The sequence below is a fragment of the Triturus cristatus genome, chromosome 1_1 (assembly GCF_964204655.1).
Source record: "Triturus cristatus chromosome 1_1, aTriCri1.1, whole genome shotgun sequence".
In the NCBI taxonomy this organism is placed as follows: domain Eukaryota; kingdom Metazoa; phylum Chordata; class Amphibia; order Caudata; family Salamandridae; genus Triturus; species Triturus cristatus.
In genome coordinates this window covers 883,560,478-883,578,299 of record NC_140579.1, presented here as the reverse complement: position 1 = coordinate 883,578,299, position 17,822 = coordinate 883,560,478, and positions in this window count along the sequence as shown.

Below are 17,822 nucleotides of genomic sequence, written 5' to 3'. Positions count from 1 at the left end.
GGCCATGACTAGAGAACAGTGGGATGTACAAATGGAACAGGATAATACTCTCCGAGAAGTGAAAACATGGATAGTAAAGGGGTGGCCAAACAAATGTGGAGCCCTACCGGAGCACTTACAACCATTTTGGAACGTACGCAACGAACTGTCAATAGAAGGAGAGTATCTCCTCAAGGCCGGCAGAATTGTCCCCCCTGAGGGATTAAGAAAACAAATCATTGACCTAACCCATGAAGGTCACCTGGGGAGGAGTCTATGCAAGGCAAGATTAAGATCAGAATATTGGTTCCCAGGCATGGATTCAAGCATGGAAGAGAGAGTGAAAGAGTGTTACGCATGTGGAGTAAGCGACAAATCCAAATGTACTAGGCGACCCCCACTTAGTCCGGTGGAGGTTCCTAGGTCCCCGTGGGACAAGTTAGGATTTGACATCACAGGCCCTATTAGGGCTAAGGGACCACAACAATGGTACATTTTGGTGCTCATTGACTATTATTCTAATTGGATCACCCACAAATTTGTGAACAACATCAACACCAAAGCAATAGTAGAATTCCTGAGTGACGTATTCTCAAAGGAGGGCATACCTTCCACTTTGATCACGGACAACGGAGTACAATTGGTGTCGGAGGAGATGAGAGAGTTCCTAGGGGACATGTCCATAAAGCACATACGTACCCCATTGTACTGCCCCAGAGCCAATGGCAAAGTGGAGAGAGCCAACCGGATGCTGAAGGAGAGTATCCAACAAGCAGTCAAGTCTGGAGGGAACATTGAAGCGGCGCTGAGAGACATGCTCTGGTCTTCCACACTACACCCAGCCTATCCACGGGTCATACACCCTTCGAACTGTTGAGAGGAAGAAAGGCGGGTTCCAAACTGTTACCAAATTGGATGAAGCCCAAGGATCCGGTGTTGGTCAATCCAGAAGAGTTTAAGAGGAAAGTGGATTCAAGGCAAGAGATGTACAAAGAAAGATATGACAGCAAATGGGGTGCTAAGGAAAGACCCTTTAGCAGAGGGCAAAGAGTGTATATTCGGAAACCTGTGAATAGGGGAGGCAAAGAGGACAAGTTCTACGCCCCAGAAAAAATAAGGGAGGTGAAGAGAAATGTGGTCATCATGGAAGATGGGCGGAAGTGGAGCATGGATCAGGTGGCCACAGGTCAGAGGGAGACTGACCAAGAGGGGCAAAGAGGGAATCAGGAAATGGGACCCAGAGCAAGGGCAACCCCAGAGGGAAGGGGGTACAGACAACGCAATCCCCCTAGTTGGCACAAGGATTTCAGAATGGTATGAACAGAGTGGGTACCCTGCTGGTCTTACCTGTTTTGCCCCTGCCTAATGTTTAAACAATACGTTCTGTTTCTTTGTATTGCAATTATTATAGGGGGAAGATGTGTTATAATATGCCACTTGGTAGGTTCCGTGTTCCCCCCTCCCCTACCCTCTGCATTGGTACAGTTTAGAATGTTGCAGTGAAGGCAGCTTTGGAATGTTGACAGGCTGCTTTCACCTTTGATATGACAGCCAGCAGCTGAGGGTGTCAGTACGTTTACGACTGAATAAAGTACTTCGTCATATTACTGAGTGGCTACTTACTTCAGCTACCCCACTGGTACTCCTCAGCTTTCCGTGGCCAGGACCAGGCCCTCGGCCATCCAGGTGCCACTGGTCCTTGCCTAACCACAGAGTGGGGGGTAGTAACCCCTGGCACATAGTAACCATTCTCCACTCTACCCCTCATCAGGGCAGTTCTAAACTGCCACTGGTCCTCCAGCCTAGGGTCTGTACCCTCAAGCTGACCAACAGTCACGGGTGAGGCTCTCCTCCACCTACGTCTTCTTCTAGGGTTCCGCCCTCTCTTCCTCTGAGAGGCGACCTCGTAACGCAATTCACCCACCAGCTCAGGACCTCTCCCTGAGAACTGGTCTCCCAACCTAGGGTTTAACCCCTCAGGTTGCACCGGGGTCAGAGGCGAGGACTCCCTCCCTCTGCACCCCCTTCCAGAGTCTGGCACCCTCTCAACTGGAGTGGTGCCCCTAACAGCTACATCGGTAAGGAAACTGCTTACAGTCGTCCTTTCCTCCAGGTCAGGCTGATCCTGAACCTGGCCTCCCAACCAGGGGTCTAAACCCTGTGGCTGAGTACTTGCCTGGCACTCCAGGACTTCTGGGGACTTACACACCATCCCCCGAGGGTAACATATGCCTCACATGTTGCGTGACAGTCTGCCTGGCGCAGATCTCCCGTCCCCTGTCCAACTGACAGTGAGCGAAGATCCCCCAGGACAGACGTGTGGTCACCATGGTCACTTCTAGGAGACTCAGCCCTCCCGGCTGGTTCCTGACCCACTGGCTCCTCCACCGGGGAACACAGCCCCATGCCACCCCTCTCGCTGGACTTCTGTATCCTCCCTACTGGAGCGGCACTGCCAGACACCAGAACCACTGGAGCTCTACTTACAGATGCTCCAGGTTCTCCATACACTGGGTGATCCTCCTCAAATGGACTAACAGGACAGCCTAGGCCCCCAACCTGGTGTTCCCTGAAGAAACCATCCAGGTTCTGAGACTGGGTTTCGGGCCTCTGGGGACTCGAAGTCACCCACTCACTCCTACTCCACTGAGATAGCACGTGAGCCCCTACACCCCTCTCACTACTCTGGGACCTAGCTGGGCTACTCTGAGCCGCTTCCCCAATACTGGACGGGAAGATACCTGAGCCACTACTGTTGGAAGTACTCTCCCATACCTCATCATAACCTTGGGCCCTTTCCCAGCGGTCTGCTTCTACTACCAATGGCCATATCTCAGAAAACCCACACCCCAACAGATGTTGGCGCAACTCCGGCAAACAACAACTGAGCAGGTGCTCTTTGAGAACCAGGTCAAACAGTTCATGATATTCAGGTTCCGTGTCACCCGTCACCCAATTAGTCAGTGCATCATCACATTCATCCACAAACTCCTTCCAAGACTGGTGAGACAGCTTCCTACTGTCCCTGAATTTCAACCTATACTCCTCTTCTTGGGAAACAGGTACCATACTCTGGGAACTGGGAATGGGACATCCTGCACTGGACTCCATATCGCTGCCACCACTGGACTCTACCCTCCCTGGGGAATCCAGACAACTACAACTGCGCTCAGGTGACAACTTACCCTCCAGAGCTAATTTCTCCCTGGCGAAGGCCCTCTCAGCCTCCGCCTTCCTCTCCTGCGCTAAGACCCTCTCGGTCTCAAACTTTTTCTCCTCCACATTCAGCTGCGCTATCTTCTTGGCATGCTCTAACCTGAGCTTCTCCAACGCCAGCTGATGCTCCCTTTCTTCCCTCCTATCTACCCACTCCTCTGGGGATAGGGAAAGGGGTGGGGCGCTGCTCCTGACACTGGACCCAGCAAGGGACTCCCTACCTATGGGGTCCTCACTATCTACTGGCGTCCTTGTCCTGTCATCTTCCTCCTCTTCAGACTCCTCAGGGTCACCCTCAGACCCACCACCCTCTTGGAGTGCGGCCTGGTCCCTGCCTATCTGTCTCCATCTATCCTGTTGCCAGTGTAGCAGGGCTGTCCTAAGGGATAGCCGAATGTCTTCCTCACCCACTGCTAAGCTTCTCTCCTCACAGAACCCCCTTAACTCCCACATACTGTATTCCAACAGATTATAAGCACTAAAGGTAGGTTCAATTCTGGAAAGGTTTTTAAAACACAGGTGCAACACAAGAGACCTAGGCGTCTGAGCTGAAGCAAGAGTACACAATTTTCAAATGACACTTTTTAGGAGAAGAATTAAAATAAAACTCAGAACAATAATCCCCAAACACGTGATTATCTAAAATGCAGTTTTGTGGTGCAGCCAGTCGTCGCTGTGGTACTGCGCAAACGCAAGTCCTAATCCCACCGCTGATCACCAATGTTAGAAATGGGATTTCTGGTTGGCTACGGCTTGCGCGAAAGCCAGGCAGAAACCACCACTCTAGTCAGGGCTGGGGAGTTACACGCCAAAGATAACCCCTGCTCACCCCCTTGGTAGCTTGGCACGAGCAGTCAGGCTTATCCCGGAGGCAATGTGTAAAGCGTTTGCGCGCGCACACAGCAACAACACCCTAGGCCCACCACAAAAGGAACTCCACACAAGGATATATATAAAAATAGCCTTTGTATTATACCAAACACATTAGATAATAAATACACACTTTACCATGTGCCACTGGCACGGGCAGAATTTACAGGGGAATTATCTACATGGGACAGGGCCTCATGGACCACTGTCAGGAATAAGCACTTTTAGAACTAGCACTTTGTAGGAATAACACTTTAGAACATAGCACATATAATCACTGCAGCACCAATTAGAAAATGTAGCGCACAACCAGTAACCACTGGTAACAGGTAAGTACCACCTACGCAACCCTAACCACCTTAGGAAAATATTGCGCAGGGAACCATGAACTCACTAGTATCACTATACTAGGTAACACAACCTCCTAGGCATAAAAATACATCTAGAGGGATACACAAAGCATTGCATAAATCACATTAGGAATGAAAATAGCATAAAGGCAATGCACAGGCACAAAATTACACCGGTAACAATGATTATGTACCCTAGGTGAGGGCACAACACAAGAAAACTGTCCCCAGGCCAACTTGGCCTTTCAGGGACTCAAACGCCCCTTTGTCCACAGAGTCAGGGCTGGACTGCGCAGGCTGCGCAAGCCAACGGGCACAGGGGCACAACCTAAATGTTGCAGCTGCCCACTAAGTGCTGGACAGCTGTGGGGACTGGGGCCTGGGCACCTCGAGGCCCTCACGTTGGAGTCCCTCTGGACTCTAAACAAATATGCACCCAAGAACGTTGGAGCCTGACAGGGCTCTAAAACAAATATTCCCCCTTTGGAGTCCCTCTGGACTCTAAACAAATAATGCCCGACGTTGGAGCCTCACAGGCTCTGCAAAATATTGCCCCCGACGTTGGAGCCCTTCTGGCTCTTGATCAATGCTGCCCCCAACGATGGAGTCCCTCTGGACTCGAAACCAATAATGCCCCCGGGGTTGGAGTCCTGCTCGGGGGCTCTGAACAGATACTGTCCCCAAACGTGGGAGCGCCCCCCTCTATCAGGCAGGGGGCCGCTCAGGAAAGAGACCGGTCTGGGACCGGCACCCACAACACACGCACGGAGTCCCCCAGCCCTTGCCAACTCACCGGGCTGTTCTCTGGGGACTCCCGCGTTGTCTCCGCTCTCTCTGTTGCCGGCCGCACTTCAGCCGGGCAGCCGCGTCGCGCTGAGTCGCTCTCTTCTTTCCCCCGGCACCCCGGAGCTCTGGCGCCTTCTTTGTCCTCGTGGAGATTGCTGATCGCAGGAGACGGTCCGTCAGCCTCGCACTCCCGGGACTTCCGCCTCTCAGATCGGCGAGCCCCCTGTTGCTAAGCAACACCCCGCGCGCTCTCCAATCACAGCGCGGCTCCCCTATGACGCTGAGGGTGACGTGGCAAGGAGCTCCCGGGGTTCCCGGGCCGGCGGCAGTGTATTTGGAACTCGGGCTGCGGCGGTGATTCCTTCGGTTTTTGGGGGCAATGAGGGGTGGGCTCCCTCCAAAGAACAATAAAGCGGGGTAGGCACCCGCTTAGGCAAATAAAACAAAATGGCAAGGTCCTGGCGGGGTGGGCACCCGCTAGGGATATCAATTCCCTAATAAGCGGGGTAGGCTCCCGCTCGAGCAGCCGAGCAGGGGGGGGCCCAGGCAGCTTCCCTGCGCTACCAACACCCCCTGAAGCGCCCTACTAGAGAAAGGGCAGAGCCCAGCAAGTCCTTGGGCTGGGGGGACCCCAGCAAAGCACAGCCAGGCAGGCCAGCACGCAGGGACCCTCAGGAAGCAGCAGCTGGGTCCCGCGGCGGTTCCTCCTGGCAGGGTGTCCCCCTGAAGTTAGGAACAAGTGAGAACATTTTACATGGGGTCACAGCCCCTTTTTATACACCGGTTACCTTTGTTTCAAGGTGCAGGGGAGGGGCGAACCAGATGCAACTGGTTCTTGAGCACTTTGTTTTGCTCAGCCCCCTCCCTATTCACAGAACAGGCCAGGGTCATTAGTCGCACCACAGGGGGCGGAGCCAGCATTGTGTGGGGAAAGCCCAGCCCTATTCAGGTCCCAGGTGTACTCCTCCCACCCATCTGGCTGCTGATCTCCCCATTCACCACTGGGTGACTCTTCCTGACTCTGGGGATTCCCTAGCCCATCACATGACCTCAGCCAACCAATCGCCAGACAAGGCACTCATCTCACACTGCACACAGAAATGCCAACTTTTAGAAGTGGCACTTCCACACTAGGTACATTGACGCCGCACACATCATCGCGCAGCATTTCATCACACGAGTCCGCACATACCAAACTCGCACCTGCACTCCCCACGCATCAGGAACTACCAGGGACACATACATTCCCCCATGCATTCCTATGGGAGGGCAGGCCAACCTCACTACATGCACGCACTTTACCCTGGGACACAGTGGTAAAGTGCGCAGAAGCCAAAAATCGCTAACACCAGGTCACAATAAAAAGCAAAAAGTTTTAGGGGTGAACCTGCCAGAAGGGCCAAGACCAACACTCATGCAAATCAATCACAAAACAGTAAACATCCTCATGATCATCAGGGGAACCTGAGGGTGTCCGTTTAAGAATCAGAAGAATAGGACTATTACAAATATTAGCAGATGTCTCAACTACTCCTTTTTGTATCAAATCCTGAATAATCTGTAGAAGGGCTCGTTATCCTGCCTGAGTATCGTATACTGAGGAATGCGAGGCAAAACAGCATTGTCTGTGACCTGTATCGAAACTATTAGTATATACAATAGTCCTACATCTGTATCACCTGTCACCCATAAAGTGAATGGTACATTAGCAAATTCAACAGGAAGAGGGTAAGACAGACACTGTTTAGTACTCGCATTTGGGCCCAATTGTCATATAAACACCTTCAGGGGAACAATAAATAGTAGCATGGAATTTCTTCAAAAAATCCAAACACATTAAATTTTCACCACAATTGGACATCAACGAAAACGGGGAATCCACTGTGAAAGGACCAAGAGTCAATGCTAAGGGTCATGAAATGGGGCTTACTACTGGTACACCTGAAAAACCTACCGAAACATTATTATGGCTAGAGAGAGCAGCCCCAGGGACCATATGCCGAGAAACAGAACTCTTCATCGTACCTGTGTCCACCAAGAATTCCTTAGTCGAATCCGCAGTGACATAAGGACCATGCTGATCTACACGTATCAGAACTGGTCCCTCACTCTGTCCCTGGCTATGCTAGCTATAAGACATCACTGTTGCTTCATCCATATCGTAATCATCATGATAATACTGTCCATTGCAAGGGTCATCAAAATAATTGGTATCAGAACAACCCTGTGAAACCGCAGTACTTTAGAGTGCTATCAGTCTCACAATCCCGTCCACGAGGACCACGCCCTCTAGGAACCGCCACGTTTTGCAAAAGCACAGGACTCTCACTATGCCAATGGCCCTCCTCCTTGCAATATGCACTCTGATTCGGCCCCAAAGGTGTCATGGTCGGCTGCCTACTAGTGCATGGAAGCTGTCTGGCAGGACCACCATGCCCTCTGCCATTCCCTCTAAATGCTTGCTGTAACAAAACCTTCGTCTTTAAAGCCTTATGCTTTTTACCTGTCCTCTCCTTTCCTCTTGATCACAGAGTTCATAATATTGAGCCATATTCAAAATAACTGAGGGGGAAGAGGTAGACCAAGTACTCTCAGACGCCTGCAAACGAGTAGCAATTTCAGGAAGCCAATTATAAACAAACCTATCAACAAACAACCAAACTCCTCCCTTAATAGACCTATTCTGCTTACTCTAATACAAAAAGGTATCTTCAAACCGGGTAAGAAAATCAGACACACTTTCAATCTTCTTTTGTCTACAAGCCGTCAACTTGTCCCAACTTACTTTCTTTGGTGGAATAAGAGAATACATATATGTAATAATACGACTGGGCAATGCAAGTATCTCGGCTCTGGGCTTATCACCTGGCTTCTGTTCCTGATCCCATCCCTTAATCGCCTCCCAAGTGCCACCCAACTCCGCTACATGATCTTGAGTATGAACCTGTCTCCAAATGTCAACTGGAACAAGAAAACCAAAAAACATTTCAATATCAGCAAGGGTCATCACAGTAGAAGAGGCAGCCTCTGTCATTTCTTTATAATAAGCAGTAGGATTTTTCCTAGGATCAGGCAAATGAGTCTTGGAAATGGGCCGCTACACCCGGTCTGATAACAGTACCGCACTGATCTCTGGTATTTGTGGGTGGTATGTAGGATGAACCTCTCGTATCGGAAACTGAGACACCGGTGTAGAATTCTTCTCATGCAACCTAGGCAACTAACGATGTAATATTCCCGAAAATTTGGCCAGGCTCCAAACCACTAACATACACACGATCTCTAATATCAAATAGGATTTGTGGTGCATCATACCCAAAATTTTACTGCCAAAGGCCAATCAACGGAGCAGACATGTGCTTAAGAGCATGCTGCTGTACAGGCACCCTCCGGCAAGACGGAAGGGGCAGCTGCGAGCAATCAGTACTCCTCGTGCAGGGATCCCTGAACCGTCAGTCCGACCCGACGATAGCCTTGACCTCCCCCCATCCGTGAAAAAGGGGATGGGTCACTCACCCAAAGTCCCTGTTCATGCAATACAGTACCGGGAGTGGATGGCCAAAGGGAGACGTTTAAAGACCAGCTCAGGCTAAATCCCCAATCTACGTATACAAAACAAACAAGTGGGAGGGTCTAAGAAAGCCACCTAAAACTATGATGACTAACATGCCTATGAGTACACCAAAAGAACTAGCTCTACACAGGAAGTCCTACCTTAAAGGACGGAATCCCATCACTCACCGAGGTGACATGCTTCATCATCTGAGACCTCCTCCCGGCTGTAAATCCTAGTACAGCCGAGGCCTACAACCCCCTCACTATGAGGGAGGAGCCCAGGGATGTTTTCAAGTGTAATATCCCCAGCTAAGGGTTCCTAAAACCCAGAGTGAAGAGCTATTGTTATTAAATGTGAGTGATGAGCGCAGTGCAAACTAAAGAAAAAAAGTGCTGATGTGAACTAAAACTAACTAACAGGAGGCATAAAATTCTTTAATGGTTGTCTCCTGATGTCAGGATTAAAAACAGTGCAAATAGAGCAGTTTTAACATAATAACTGCTAACGTGATCTACATGTTTCGGCTCTATGACCCCACAGGTGTCTAGCCTTCTTCAGGACCTAGATGTAAAATGCTACTGTGTTATATGTGCTAAAAAACAAAAGTGTAACCAAGATTTTTTTTTAAATGGATACGATACAACCTATACCACACTATATCTCAGATAGAGGTTTCATGTGTACAGGTCAACCTGCGTAGAAAAAGTTACAGGACATCAGTTAATCAGATGTTAGTGAGATACATACATACAATACTGCATCATACCAACTCCACTGATGTACAGACACAACTTACCCGTCTCTTGCGAGACCCAACCTTGGGGAAGTGAAACTCAGCAGAAGCCTTTTCTCAGAAATAGCAAAGGATTAGTTTCGCTCATGATTCAAAATGGTGTCTTAACAGAAAATGGTGCCGCGAATGCTAGCTTACATAGGATAATGCGCAAGCAGAATCAATTTCATTTTAACAAGAGATAATAGGGCACAGAGCCAAATTTCTTTAGGTTGAAAGTTACTCATTAAAAAATTCTGAATTCTTCGTAATCAAGAACGTTTTTTTAAAGGAAACCAATGAATACTGACTTTCCCTAATTTAATCTCAATTGTACAAATTGATTGGTCCAGGGGAACTTTGAGAAAGATGAAAAAGGCATGTCCCATCTAAGCAGGCTTATTTAATAGTAGTAGATTTTCTTGACTTTAGCTATTTCAGCGTCCATGTTCAAATTAGAATCAAATGTAATGACTTTGTCATGTACTGAGGTCGCTTGTTGTGGGCAATCTTCAAGAGTGGAGGGTAAACTGAATTTTCCCATTTGTTGAGGCAAATAATGATGGGAAGAATTTCTGACTTTGAAGGGTTTCATTTAAGAAAGTTGTCTTCCATCCACTTATTCATGCTACTCATGATGGATTGAACACCAAAATTCACATGATGTGGGTCATTTTGTAAATTATGAACTGCTTGTTGTCTGCATATAAATAGGATGTTACTTTTAAATGGTTTAAAACCAGAGCTAAAGGCTGAACATGTGGTTAAAAAGCAAAGAGGCGATTATGAGGAACCCTGAGGTCCACCCCATGGCAACTGAATAGTCATCAATGAAAATTGTTCCATTTGAATTGTTTGGGATATCTCTTTGTGATAAAAGATTCTAGCCAATTCAGTGGATTGTCTGTGATGTGGAGCTTCGCCAAGCAAATTAGCAGAGTCTTGTGGTCAACTATGTCAAAGGCCATGGATACATCAATGAATATGATCACTTCTAGGATTTTTGGGGCCCTGGGCCAAAAGGGAAGGTGTGAGGCCCCTTTAATTTGCACACATGACATATTCAGGGCTCCAGAGGCTGCTTTGTTCAGACTTCTCCTGAGCCACAGCTCCTCCTCTCAGCCACCTACAAGCACCTCTTTTACAGCCCATTTCGGGCTGAAGGTGTGAGAATTGCTTGGGGGCTGAGAGTTAAAACTGTGGGGGCGCTAAAGTGCTGGACAATGGGCGTCCTGCAGTGTCTCTTAATGGGCAGCCAGGTAGGAAGACTAATTGCAGGACAAACCTGCAAAATGCATCTCCTTGCAACTGGGACACCATCCCTAAGAGGCCCAGAGAGGGCCCCCCTCCCTTCCCTCTTATGGACTAAATTGCAAAGAGACGCCTTTCTTCCAATTGAATCGGCAGGAGTACAAGAGGGCTGGTGGTGTGTTGAACTGGTGCAGTGCCCCATGCTGGTGGGCTGAGTGAGAGGCCCTTGGCAGCTGCCCACACTGCCCATGCCTAGTGCAGGCCCTGCCACCAGTGTCTGCCATCATTCTAAGATCATCAACTGCTGAGGTTCTGACTGTGCAGACGTGACCCGATGTGAGAGACGGAGCCATCCGCAGCAAGGTAGCCGCAAGCCATAGGAGCTGCAGACTGTCAGCTGGCAAACCACCGCGATCCGCCCATTGTTTGCCGCTCCCGCTGTCAAAGTCTAAGGCGGCTAGCTGATGGTGGCACTCTGGCTGGAGCCAGTTGGAGCTGGGGCTGAGGGCTGTCAACAAGCACTGAGCTAGGCACCCCCTGCTGAGCTTGAATGTGCCTAAGACACGTCAAAAACACCTTCCCCTGTGGAAAAATAGAGTTGTTAAGGACATAAGGCGGCAAGGTCGCAAGGAGCCAAAGGAGACAAAACAGACAGGAACTGAGAGTGCACCAGGTAAGACCAGGTGCAGGAGGGCACAGCAGAGGGGTGCAGTGGGATTAAGCCCCATTGCTGGGTAGAGCCTCAGGTTCACGGAAGTGGCCAGATTAGGTCAGTGTGCAGCTTGCAGCCCAGAAGAGCTCTCCCCCTCCCACCCTTCTGTGCAGCCGCACCCAGTTCAAGGTGCAATTGAGTCCCTATGCGCTATTCCACATTCTAGGTAGCTAAACTGTGGTAGCACTGTTGCCTTCAGAACATCGTGGACACCGAGGCTTGATGGTGAAATCATCAGGAGAATGTGCTCCACATAACAACGGGTACATCCGTGCATAATCGCTGTGTAAGTCTTAATGCGCTCGTGCCCACCGTAATTCATCGGCTACCATTACACTGGGTAGGAGGGTGAAGCGGAGCTGAGGAAGGAACTTAAATCATTTGAACAGTGATTCGACCAGAGGGAGAGGTATTGTAACATTGGCCCCGGGCAATTAAATAGCCGAGGGTAACAGATCATAGCACTCAAGTGTATTTTGAGGTTAATGAGAATAAGGGGCGAGCCCAACTTACACAACCTACAGAAACTAAAAAAACAGGCGAGGCAAAAATGCCAAAAAGAAAAGTCATGCCTCTGAAAAAAATCAATGCTCTTTAAATTCTGTACTCACATCTATTACTGCTTTCCAGCAGGTGGCCCCTGTGCTTCTCACACCAATAAGATGGGCTCCCAGGAAGGGGAGGAGAACTGCCAAAAAGGAATATCTACAAACAAATTACCTGCTCAAAATGCGGCTCAAGGCTTGATTAGTGAATTCTTTTACAAAATCCATCTCCAAGTACCAAAGTCACCTGCTCCATCTGGCCCATGGTCCTTGTAGTGTCTTGCAAGTTAGCAATGACTGGAACACTACTGGCTCCGGAATGCAAAGAGGGCTGATTTAAAATTGCAGTCAGACGCAGTAGAATAAAGATGTGTAATACTAAGTCCATGTGTGGCATAGTCACTGGTGGATACCTAGGCTGGGGAAGACGCTACAAATGGCGATGAGATAGGAGATAAGTAACCCGAAGATCGAAAGTGTTCTCCCAGAGAGTTTGCCGTGTCCAAACAAACTGCTTGTGCATGCCACATGTTCCGTTGTCGAAGTACGGAAACAACGTTTAATGCATGTGGAGTCAAAGTGCAGCTCCAGCCGCTGTGAAGCAGTTAAAAATAACAAAAGCATTACGGATAATCTACTTGTCGTTGGCCGGGAACCTGCTGGTTAGGCCATACATAAGGGTACCGCGCTGCCACGCAAGATAAAGTAATATGATACAAAATACGATATACGGAGTGTCAACACTGTGAACAGAAGCACTGCAAGGCAGAGACTAATTGTTGAAAAATAAGGCAGCATCTGTGAGGCCTGCACAAATAACATGACTACATTTGTCCTTCACTGGGAACCAAACACCCTAGTGTAGCACCTGACTCTCAGAGGGTAGTGTCGCAGAGCAGTCTAAGGCTTACTCAAGGGAGGTGGTGTGGGCTAGTAATCGCCATTTGCAGGTGTGCAAAAATAACACTCAATAATTGATTGTCCAGTCTGTACTTTGCTTTATAAAAGTACGAGTACATTTATTAAACACACACACTACTTAATACTATGCGCCAATTTACAAATATACATAAGCTGTTGGAATTACTTTGTGACCTTGCATACCATCTCCACCCCTCCCGTGGGGGGGGTGGGGTCTAGTACCACCACTCCCATGTATGCACATCATCTTGTCCCCTAACGCAGTGGGTTGACACAACCTGGAGCAAGGGCCCTGCTAACTGGCACCATCCCAGTGGCGACCCACCACATCATCTCAACAAGCATTAAAAATAGGTACACCTGCCCTAGGGACACATAACCTGGACTGAGCACCTCATATTGACCATATAGTATGCACCTCTACATCTTATGGCTAACAGTCTGGGTTGTTCCTCCCCTAACGCAGTAGCAAGAATACATGTGTGGGCATCACTTTAAATGATACACTTATCATAGATGATAACCATTATAATGCATTGCAATCACAGCCTCTAAAAGGCATCACAGGTAAAATCACAGGTTTACGCAAATACAGCCAGACACCCTAGCAGGAATGTCCAGCAACATAACCCCATTTGGCTTATGACATCACCTTACACAGGTACTTCACATAACACGTGACTTTCAGTCCCTCAATAGAAATAACATTGGTCAATGCATCTCATAGAAATGACATTAATAATGCACTTCTCTTGCAATTGCACCTCTTCACCTCCAGGGGATGCCTTTCTCCAGACATCCTCACTCAGCCCTTCATCCCTTGGTGCACTTCTCAATACACCTCCAGCTGTAGAACAAAAGTTCCAGCCCAGGAGGTGATTTAATGCTGGCTGAGCCCTTGAGGGATTGTTTTTTCAGAGTCCCCAGAGACTTAGGGAGGAACTTTTCTTCTTCGTGCTAGGGGAGTCTGCGTTTCTCCTGCAGCTCCCCCTACACCTCTGCATTCACTTGGTGGTGACCCCGTCCTCCTGGGGCCACCACAGACTAAGAAAAAGCTGATTGCCATTGCAGGCTGGTCCGGGCCTGCAAGGCATTATGGGGCGCTTCCTTGTCATCAGTGAATATTATAGTAGCGACTCCCCCGCTGCTTCGTGGAAGGCCGCTATCGCACTGCTGACGGCTTTGCCGCATCCTGCTCATCGTTTGGAGGCCCGGTCCCACCTGGACCCCCAGGGGATGTATCGCAGCTTGGGGAACCCACCCCCGGCTGCTACTGCCGTGGTGAGTGTTTCCTGTGGCTCGGGGAGCCCACCTCATCTGCTCTTCTTCTCGCGGACGCCCGGTCCCACATTGCCAATTTGTTGGAGGGCAGCCCGGGGAGCCCACACCCTGCTGCCCTCGCTAGCTACCCACCTTGCCAGCACCCTTGTGTGCTGCCGCGGGAGCTGACACTTCAGGGAAGGTCCGCCCGCTCCTATTGGCAGACGCGAGGCGGTCTCTTCGACAGCGGTTCTTTGGGGGAGTGCGACGGCACTCCCCCTGCCTTCCCGCTACTGCGGGGGAGGGCGGCGGCACTCCCCCATCCCTCCTCCACTCTTCGGGGCCCAGGGATGGGGTCCCGGGCCCCTGGGCCATCTTCTCGGGGAGCGCGACGACTTAGCTTCTCCTCCGGAGGCCAGGGTGGGCTCCTGGCGCCCCGCTTGGGCAATCTTCACGGGGAGCGCAATGGCGCTCCCCGGCTTCACATTTTGGCAGGGCCTGGAGTTGGGATCCCGGGTCCCGAGTCTTCTTCGCGGGGGCGCTACGGCGCTCCCCGCCTCCTCTCCACCACACGGGGCCCGGAGTTGGGTATCCCAGGCCCCCCCTTGGTACCTCTTCACGGGGAGCGCGAAGGCGCTTCCCGACTTTGCCACGAGTGGGGGCAGCCCCCAGGACCTGACCCACCCCGGGGGCATCTTGGAGACCGGCGGCAGAGACCCACGCGCTTCGTCGTCGGTCTAGCCAGAGGTCACAGGTTGCCTACCTTCTGGGGGGCATATCTCAGCCCCCAGGGGTCTGATCTGCACCATCCTGGCCTCCTCTCGCTCCTGATGGCCAGCTCTACCCATCTGGAGCACTTTTCGCCACCCTCCTCACCTCCAAGAGGGTGAATATCAGCAGGGAGCTGTTTTCACTGGCTCCCTGCGGCAGCTTTTCACCTGGTTCTCCTCCTGGGCCTCTCTTCTCCTTGCGCAGAGGCCCAGGCCAGGGCTGGACTGGGAACCACAACCGGCCCTGGCAAAGTACTCGACCGCCCCCCCCCTCCCCGGTGGGGGTGGGGGGGAAGGTGCCGCCGAGCTCTTTGCCAAGGCCAGTTTTCGGCCGATTTTGTTACAGGGCCGATGCTGCAAAAACGGCCCTGTAACAAAAATGGCCCCTAGGGTCCCAAAACCGGCCCCCACCTGTGCGGTGCACTGGGGGATTGCCCGGTGCCCGCTATGGCCAGTCCAGCCCTGGCCCAGGCTTCTGCTCCCTGGTCTCCCCTTTTGGCGCAAGTCAGGGTCCTGGGCCAGTATGGAGGTTCTTCTTTCCAGCTGCCCATGGTGCCAAGCTCCAGCACCATTCGTCCTCAGCAGACCACACCCCAGAGAGAGCTCCTCTTCCTGTGCAAACTCTTTTAAAAGAAATGGGCAGGGGGCTGGCAGGAAGTCTCTATTTGCCTTATCAAACAGTGACACATCACTTCTCTACCCCTGCTCCCTCCTTCCTGCCCAGGCCTCTGGCTTTGTTCAAAATGGCGTCGTCCAGGGGTCTTATACCACATGGTTTCTGAGAGCCCCTTCTGCCCTCGCTGCCTTCTCTCCAGAGCAGCTTGGTGCCTGCCACCAGGTAACAGCTGCTGCTGGATGAACCCGTAGCTCCACCCATCTTCCCTTCTTGGAGTGGAGCCCTTCACCCTTGGAATGCTGGTTGTGCAGGGCTGAGCCTCTGAGGCTCCAGCTTGGGGAGGAAGGTCATTAATTCAACCTGGCAGGGTCAACCCCAGCCTGGCCCTGGTTATGAGCTGACTCAGATAAATATGACATTTCTGGATGACCGCTTTGGACTCGGCAGAATACTTCTCACATAAGTTACAGTGGACTTTAATGCGTGTCTGGAATTTGTAGGCCCTAGGAAAGAAACTAGCCCATGTGCTCCGCACCCTCATAGGAGAGTAATGGAATAAAAACAGTAAAGCACACTGACTTTCCCTCAAATGTTTCTTCCCATTGTAGAAAACCTATTCCATGTCACCACCCGGTTCTGCATAAGTCCTGCCACACCATTCAAGTTGTAGCTGCTCCTGGGCTGCGCGCGCTAGAAATCTCCCCGGTGCAGCCCTTACACTTGTGCACACGCATGTACACGTGTGTCTGCATGTAACCTGCCCGGTGCCCCTTGCTCTGGCTGCAACAGCCTACTCACACCAGGGGGACACCGGTAAAATACACACAGGGCCGGCTGTAGGGCGGTGCGACCGGTGCCACCGCACCAGGTTCTGGCTTCCTGGGGGCGCCGTGTTTGCAAGTTAGTTATGCTTTTGAAGCACCTGCTGCAGCGTTACTTTCCCCTGGCAATTACCAGGCTTCACATAAATGTCAAGATAACTCGTGTGATTAATTATCTTTCTGGAGAGAGATCAGCATTTTGTATAGTTGAGGTTTTGATTTAGGTGAAGTTAGTGCAGAGGGTTAATATACCTGCTGCAAAGAACGTGTACCAAGTAGATTACAGAGTGTGTATGATGTAAACAGATCAGCAGGTTACTGCTTTCAAAAGAGACATCCTTTTGTTACTTGCAATTTATAACTTAAAGTCCTAATATAGAATAGTGAGCTATTAACTTTCATCTTTGAACTGCATACACACTGCTAAGTGTACATTATTAGAACATTGATTAATGTTGCAAAAGGGGTTAATTTGGCTAGAAATCAATTCTTCTTATTAAAGAAAACTCCCAACTATGCGGTTTCTTTTTCGACTCTGAGTTTGTGCTTCTCCACACCAAGCACTCTTAAACTATACTACCTACCAGTATGGATGACATGTGACTCCTACACTTTTAGTCCTTTGGCTTATGTAACATTTCCTATACACTGATTTACACAGGTATGATTGATTGTCTCTGTGTAATGTGTGTGTGATGCAAAGTGCTCGGACACCCTACACTGGTATGAGTGGCGCTATATAACTAATTCAATGCATCTGAAAGAGTGTGGTTATGGAGACTTGGTCACTGTTAAAGGGTGCTAGTGAGAGAATCCGTGGTGGAGGTGGTCATTGGGGGGGCGCCAACAAACATTGTCGCACAAGGCGCCACCAGCACTAAAGCCGGCCCTGAATACACATGCAGTCCCTTTCATCATGAGTCCCAACTTATGAGGCTCTCCCACAGTGAAAGCTCCACAAATAGGTGTTCAAAAAGTGTAAAATCCGGGTGGCTCAGATGGTCAGAACCACCTTCTAACACTAATTAGTTGTCAGAAGTGCAAATTAACATTTAGAAGAATTTTTTTTTATTGACTTACCAAACCCATAAGAGAGAGTTATCGTACTCCTGCATGCAGATGTGCTCAACTTTGTGTTTACCGAGCTGTCCTTAACCAAAGTAGCTAGCCACCAAAACTGCTGAGTGGGGCTCAGAACAACTTCATAGGTCTACGAAGAATAAAAAGCCGAGAGTTACTCTCAGAATAGTGACATTTTTCAGATGAAAGCGAAGAAAGTTACATTTCCAGCTATCATTAAAGATGCCAGCATGTCACAAAGCATCACAGATGAGTTGCCTAAACCAAACAACAGTGATCCACCAGTGCTGTCATTAAGTTCCAAGCTGGTCTACAAC